Raw genomic sequence first — 7,261 nt, 5'->3', positions numbered from 1 at the left:
ATATGAATTATAATTTCTTTCGATCTAACAAGAAGAAAACAATAACAATTCTCTCTTGATAAAAAGGAGAAAACAACTCTCAAGAAAACTCTCTAAATTCTCTAGTATTAGGAGAAAGCTATAATGATTTGGACGGTTTTGAAGCTAAATGGGTTAAGATATTTATAGTTGAAACTTAATGACTAATCTTGTAAATACCCTAAAGTACAAAGACTAAATTGTGTAAATTTACCATCCATTTTTCAACAATTGTTGGTGGAATTATTTTTTTTTCAAATCACCTTTCGGTGGATTTATTTTTCCACCTTTTTGGTGGATAGTCAACAATCTCTCACTTAAAGATTTGATTGGAACAATCATATCTTCACACCATTCTTTCTACATTGTACCATCATGTTGCTTACGTCTCTGACAGACCACAAGAGGATCGACACCAAGTAAATTTATCGACATTGATCGTCTTCGTCATGAAATCTGCTATGTTGTCTTTGGTATGGATCTTCTGCATATCTACCGTTCCTTCTTCCACCTTTTCACGAATGAAATGGAACTGAAATTGTATGTGCTTTGTCCTTGAATGAAATATTGGATTCCTTGCTAGATGTAAGGCGCTTTAACTATCACAAAACAGAGAGACATACTCTTGATTGTGCCAAAACTTCTCCAATAGCATCTTCAACCAAATTGCTTCTTTACTGGCTTGTGTAGCTGCTACATATTCTGCTTCTGTTGTGGATGTAGCCACAACTGACTACAACTTAGAAACCCTGCTTACAGCTCCACCAGCAACTTTGAACACATATCCTGTTGTAGATTTGCTTTTATCCAAATCTCATGCACAGTCAGAATCGACATACTCATTGATAAGTAAGTTTGATCATCCATAACAAAATGCAACATTTGAGGTCCCTTTGATGTATCTCAGGATCCTCTTTACTTTATCCCAATGCTCTTTGCCTCGATTCGCCATGTACCGACTAACCACTCCCTCTGCTTGTGAAATGTCTGGTCTTGTGCTTATCATAGCGAACATCAAACTTCCCACTACCGATGCATACGATACTCGAGACATCTCCATCCTCTATTTTTCACTACTAGGACTCATATTGGAGGATAATTTGACGTTAATAGGAAGAGGGGTAGAAAGTGGCTTACAATCTTGCATGTTGAATCGTGACAAGATCTTCTTCAAGTAATTATTTTATGAAAGCCAAATCTTCATATTACTTCTGTCTCGTTGAATTTGTATCCCTAGAATCTTGTTTGCTGATCCCAAATCCTTCATTTCAAATTCCCTAGCCATTTGTGCCTTCATTTCTTCAATATGTTCTTTGTCGAGTCCTACAACCAACATGTCATCCACATACAACAGCTATATAACAAAATCGTTATCACCAAACCTCTTGAAATAAGCACAAGGGTCTGCATTAAGTATGTTGTATCCAAGGCACATAATGAATGAATCAAATCTCTTATACCAACACCTCGGCGCCTACTTTAGATCGTACATAGATTTGTTCAATTTGCAAACCAAGTTCTTCTTTTCTTCTTCTTCTTCTTCAAAACCTTCAGGCTGGAGCATATAAATTTCTTTTTTAATATTTCCATGAAGAAAAACTGTTTTAACATCTAGCTGTTCTAGATTTCATTAAAATCAATACCTTCTTTTTGAGCATATCCTTTGACCACCAGTCTTGCACAATACCTCTCAACTTGATCGTCACCATTTCGCTTGATTTTGAAGATCTATTTGTCACTAATTGGTTTCCTTCATTGTGGTAGTGGCACAAGGTCCCATGTATTATTTTTATGAAGGGCTTCAATTTCTTCTTGCATCGCCATCATCTACAGTGAAGCATCTGAGCTGTTTATTGCCTCCTAGTATGTTGATGGCTCATCGTCATCTGTTAAAAGGCAGTATGTAATATTTCCTTCTATAACATAATTTGAGTTCCAATTGGGATGACTTCTCACACGATCTGATTGACGAGTTGTTGGAGATTCAGAACTCTCTAGTTCTTATTCATCATGTGTTGGTTCTGCTTCAGAAGAATCTCCCTGTTCAAACTCCTTTTCCAAATGTATCTATGTAGTCTATGACTTTTTAGCGCTATCATCGTCTTCTTTTCTTTGTAGATTATCTTCTACAAAGATAATATCCCTACTGATGATCACTTTGCGGGTAGTGAAGTCCCACAAGCGATACCCCTTACTCCATCAGCATACCCCAAGATTTGCATTTCCTAGATTTTGGATCCAACTTTGAAATTTCATGGGAGTTGTACATCACGTACATAATACTTCCAAATACATGGAGGTTTGAATAATCAGCTGGTTTACTAGTCCACATCTCTATTGGTGTCTTCAGTTCTATTGCAGTTGATGGAGCTTGATTCACCAAATAACAGGCGATATTGATTGCTTCTGCCCAGAATGATTTATCTAGGTCTACATCCCTCAACATTGCTCTTGTTGTTTCTAACAAGGTTCTGTTCATCTGCTCTGCCACTCCATTTTGTTGAAGAGTATTCGCCACTGTGAATTATCTTTTGATGCCTTCTTTCCTGCAAAAGTCATCAAATTCTTCACTTGTGTATTCTCCTCCGTTATCTATTCTGAAACACTTGATCTTATTTCTTGAATAAAGTTCCACCCGCACTTTGAAGTTTTTGAAAGTTGAAAATACATCTGACTTCTTCTTAATAGGGTACACCCAACATTTCCTGGAGTAGTCATCAATAAACGAGATAAAGTATTTTGCTCCGTCTAGGGATGTAACTGGTGCTTGCCATACGTCAGAATGAACCAATTCTAGAACACTTTTTCCTCTAGAATTTGACGTGTTGAATTTCAACCGGTGCTCCTTACTTGTTATACAATGCTCACACAAAGTAAGTGATACATTAGTTAAGCCTTGAAGTAGCTTTTGCTCCACAAGGACTTTCATTCCTTGTTCTGACATGTGTCTAAGTTTCTGATGCCATAGCATTGCAGAATCTGAACTACATGAAGCAACAGAGGCTTATGCTTCTACCAAAGTCTCTCCCTTCAACATGTACAAGTTTGCTGCTATCTTTTCGCCTTTCATCACCACAAGCGCTCTATGAAACACCTTCATGATTCTTTTCTGTGTTTCAATCTTGCTTGCATTATTATTCAACAATCCGTAGGATTATAAATTTTTCTTCAGGCCTTTCACGTACCGCACATCTCTAACAACTTAATTGTTTCATCATACATATTCAATTTGATGGTTCCCACGCCAACGATCTCTAAGGCATGATCATTGCAACTATACACAGATCCTCCTGAGACAGGTTCATAATGATGGAACTATTCTCTTCTCGAGGTCATGTGATATGTTGCTCCCGAATCAATGAGCCATATATATGCATATCTATTTCTACCTTCCACGGTGGTTGACGCTTCATAGCATAGAGCATCTCTATCATCTGAAGTGTTTACGGTATTGCCTTGTGGATTGGAGTTTTTATTTAGACTCCAACAATCCTTCTTCAAGTGACCCTTCTTTCCACAGTTGTAGCACTTTAAATTCTTTTTGCTTCTCGACTTTGATCTACCATGTTTGTGACTGGTGCTTTGGTCACGTTTTGTTGATCTCCCTCTCATTGTTGTCAACGTTTCTGCTTATTATAGATTTACTTGTCTGTCTTACTTGTTCTTGCACCGATTTTCTTCTTGTAGAACAGCAGCTGCAATATCATCGAAGACTAGATTGGTGACATTACTGTTTGTCAAGTTGACGATGAGTTTATCATACGAATCAAGTACACTTTGAAGTAGAAGTTCATCACGTTCTTGTTCTCCTATTGTACATCTTAAGGATGTAAGCTGGGAAAATAAAATGTTCATTGTGTTTAAGGGCTTCGTCACTAAAGTAGGTTCTGGCATACGAAGAGTGTACAATTTTCTCTTAAGGAAAATTTTATTGTGCAACGATGTGGCCTCGTACTATTTGGTGAGATGATCTCATATCTCCTTAGTTGTCTTATTCTCCTCGATGCTTGACAATACTTCATCTGCTAATGCTAGATGAAAGTTTGCCATAGCATTCCCGTCCATTTCGATCCATTTGTTGTAATCTGTGAAATCTATTGGCCTTTCACTAATTGCTGCTAGACAACCGTCTTTCCTCAAAATGGACTCCATCTTCAATTGTCACAATGAGAAATTTCTCCTATTGAACTTTTTAATATTAAATTTCGTTGGCATAACTTCTATTACGGATAACTCCCACTATTTCACTATCGTGAATAGTTCTCTGGAACCTTCAAAGAATGAGTAATACCTTCTTACTTTCTTATGTTAAAGGATCCACCTTTTAGTGGCAACCACAAAGATAATAAGTAGATATTACACACTTTAATCTAGCTCTGATACCAATTGTTGCAGAATACGGCTATTTTACGTGGAAAATAAAGATAGAGTAAAGAAGACATTCATTTTACGTGGAAAACCCCTAAATAATATAGGGTAAAAATCACGGGCAACGGTAGAATAATTTTACTATGAGAAAATAGGAATTGCAATTTCTCTCGATGTAACAAGAAGAAAACAATAACAATTCTCTCTTGATAAAAAGGAGAAAATAACTCTCAATAAAACTCTCAAAATTCTCTAGTATTAGGAGAAAGTTAGAATGATTTGGGATAGTTTTGAAGCTAAATGCAAGGACTAATCTTATAAATACCTTAAAATGCAAGGACTAAATTGTGTAAATTTACCATCCATTTTTCAACAATTATGAGTGATTTTTTTTTTCAAATCACCTTTCGGTGGATTTGTTTTTCCACCTTTTCGGTGGATAGTTAACAATGACAGCCACACTAAAAATTACAAAAACATGTAAAATTACTTTACTTTTGCACTTATATAAACTTACATAATTACATTCTAAATATATTTATAATAAATATTGAAGATTCGATTGGTTTAGTTCATCAAAATTTTAATTAATTTTTTACATAGCTTTTTAAGTTATTTTTATAAATTTAAGAATATAATATTTACTTTTATAGTATATGAATTAAAACCTAATTTAAAATAAATCGTAAATAAAATATAACCATTACACATTTTTAATTTTTAAATAAAAATAAAATCAGATGGATATAATAAATTACCATAAATAAAATCAAAATTAAAGAAAATGGAAATTAAGTGAATCATATTTCAATTTTGTAATATATTTAATGTGATAGGGTAGAACAAGCTATGGGGCAAAAACAAATCAGACATTAATCAATTGGAAGGTCGATTTTGTGGAAAACGTTAAACGACAAGATTTATGTGTTTATAGGTAAGGAAACGACAAAGCTTAAACTGTCAATGCTGTCAAAGGTAACAGAGCATCCACGTCTTCAAAAGTTAGAATCACATTATTATTATGGGTAAACTACATATTTAGTACCTAAATTGTTATCTTTGTTCTGTTTTGACACTCAAATTTTATTTTATTTTTAAAACATACCTAACATTTATTTAGGTTTCAATTTTGTACCCACCATTAAAAATTAACAGAACTGCTAATATGATGTGTCGCTACCGTCTTTCAGTTGGGCCCAGAATTGGGCTTCGACTTGAATTGATTGGGTTAGAGTCGCCACCGATCACTTTAAAACGATATTTAGGTAGATCGGACACCATCTTACCTAATCTGCGTTGTACCAGAAACGTGTAGGGCTCGGGAGTCGGTTATGGTCAATGAAGGATTAACACCCTTGAACCGCCCTTTCGGTACCAATTAATTTGTCGGTTGTCTTTAATTGCGAAAATTAGAATTTAAATTTAAATTTAAAAATCCGGATCGAATTACTTACCTTTGATTGATTGAAGTTTCTCTGAAAAAGAGATCGAAAATGTTAAACAAAAAAATGAATGAATGAATAAATAAATAAATAATTAAATAGATAAGAAATAAAATAAATAAATGTTAAATCAAGAGAAAAAATATAAAAATATATATAAAAAACTGAAAATAAAAAAATGAAAATAAAAATAAAAGTAAATAAAAAATTAAATAAAGAAAAAAATAAGAAAAATGAAAAAAGGAAAAAGTCAAAGTAAAAGAATAAAATAAATAAAAAATAGAATAATTAAAAAAAGAAGTAAAAGAAAACGAAAAAAAGAAGAAAAATAAATTCAGATAAAAAATAATTAAAGATTATTAAAAAAAGGTTAAAATTTAAAAACAATAAAATAAAGAAAATATGAAGAAGAAAAAAATTCAAAAATAAAATAAAGTAACAACTTAGAGGATCAAATTTAGACAAATTGAAATTAGTGGATTAAATTGGTATTAAAATGAGCTGCAAAAGTAAAAATAAAAAAGTTAGGTGCCAATTCACTAAATATAAGATATATAAACAGGGACTAAATTGATTAAATTGGAAATATGGAGGCAAATTTACAGATGGTGACCAAATTGAATTACGACTCAAAATGTCAGGGAAGGCGGAAGAAATTTAAGAATCTTGTATTTACAAGATGGTCCTTGGTATATAAATACCCAAAAACCCTCTCTTCTCCCTTCATTCTCGTCATTTCCTCAGATATCATTCTCCAAGCCTCTCTCAACTCTTTCAACATCCCTCTCCGGCCGAAGACCTGGCCACCGCTCCATGGCCCATCCGTCGCGCCAGCCACCGCGCCGGTCGTCACCATCGGTGGCCGGAAAAAGACCACTTAGCTCGAAACACTCCCCTCGAGCCCGTAAACCCAAAACTAAACCCCCAAATCCGCTAAAAAACTCCAAACGTCGTAGATCTACCCTTAAAGTTTCGATCTTTACCCTTTTTTGTTGTGACACTCCGTTTCCCAGTGAGTTCCGACGTGTGCTTTATTTATTGCTTTTGTATTCTTTGGGTCTCGAATGGCTTTGTTGCTTGCGTGTTTCTTGTTTCGATGTTTGGTTATTTTGGGTTGTTTTTTTATTTTTTCTTTGTTCTCTGTTGTAGATGGTTATTTGGTTTAGATGTACTGTTGACTCGATGGTGTCTTGTTTGGTTATTGTGCTGGTATGATATTATGGTGTTGTGATGTTCGTCGTTGGTATTGTCCCCTCTGTTTCCCCTGTGGTGGGTTATTTATACCCACATCCGACGTTCATTGGTTCCTATTATCATGGTAGTGCTTGTCGTTGATCGGGGATTTCAGGATGGGTCAGTCCCGATTTTCCCGGTCGAAAATCTCGCGCCGTTGTGCGTGGTCCCTTGACTACCGTTGGTGGCTTTAAGCTTCT

At 34.8% G+C, this 7,261-nt stretch overlaps 1 pseudogene; it reads right to left on the bottom strand.

Annotated features, from left to right (window-relative positions):
- Positions 1-6,684, bottom strand: part of LOC120196894 — a 13,404-nt pseudogene extending 6,720 nt beyond the window's left edge.
- Between the last annotated feature and the right edge of the window lie 577 nt (positions 6,685-7,261).

Source organism: Hibiscus syriacus, unplaced genomic scaffold (assembly GCF_006381635.1).
Source record: "Hibiscus syriacus cultivar Baekdansim isolate YM2019G1 unplaced genomic scaffold, ASM638163v2 tig00117034_pilon, whole genome shotgun sequence".
Classification (NCBI taxonomy): Eukaryota; Viridiplantae; Streptophyta; class Magnoliopsida; order Malvales; family Malvaceae; genus Hibiscus; species Hibiscus syriacus.
Note: the sequence above shows the minus strand (reverse complement) of the source record. Positions and strands in the feature narration are given on the sequence as shown.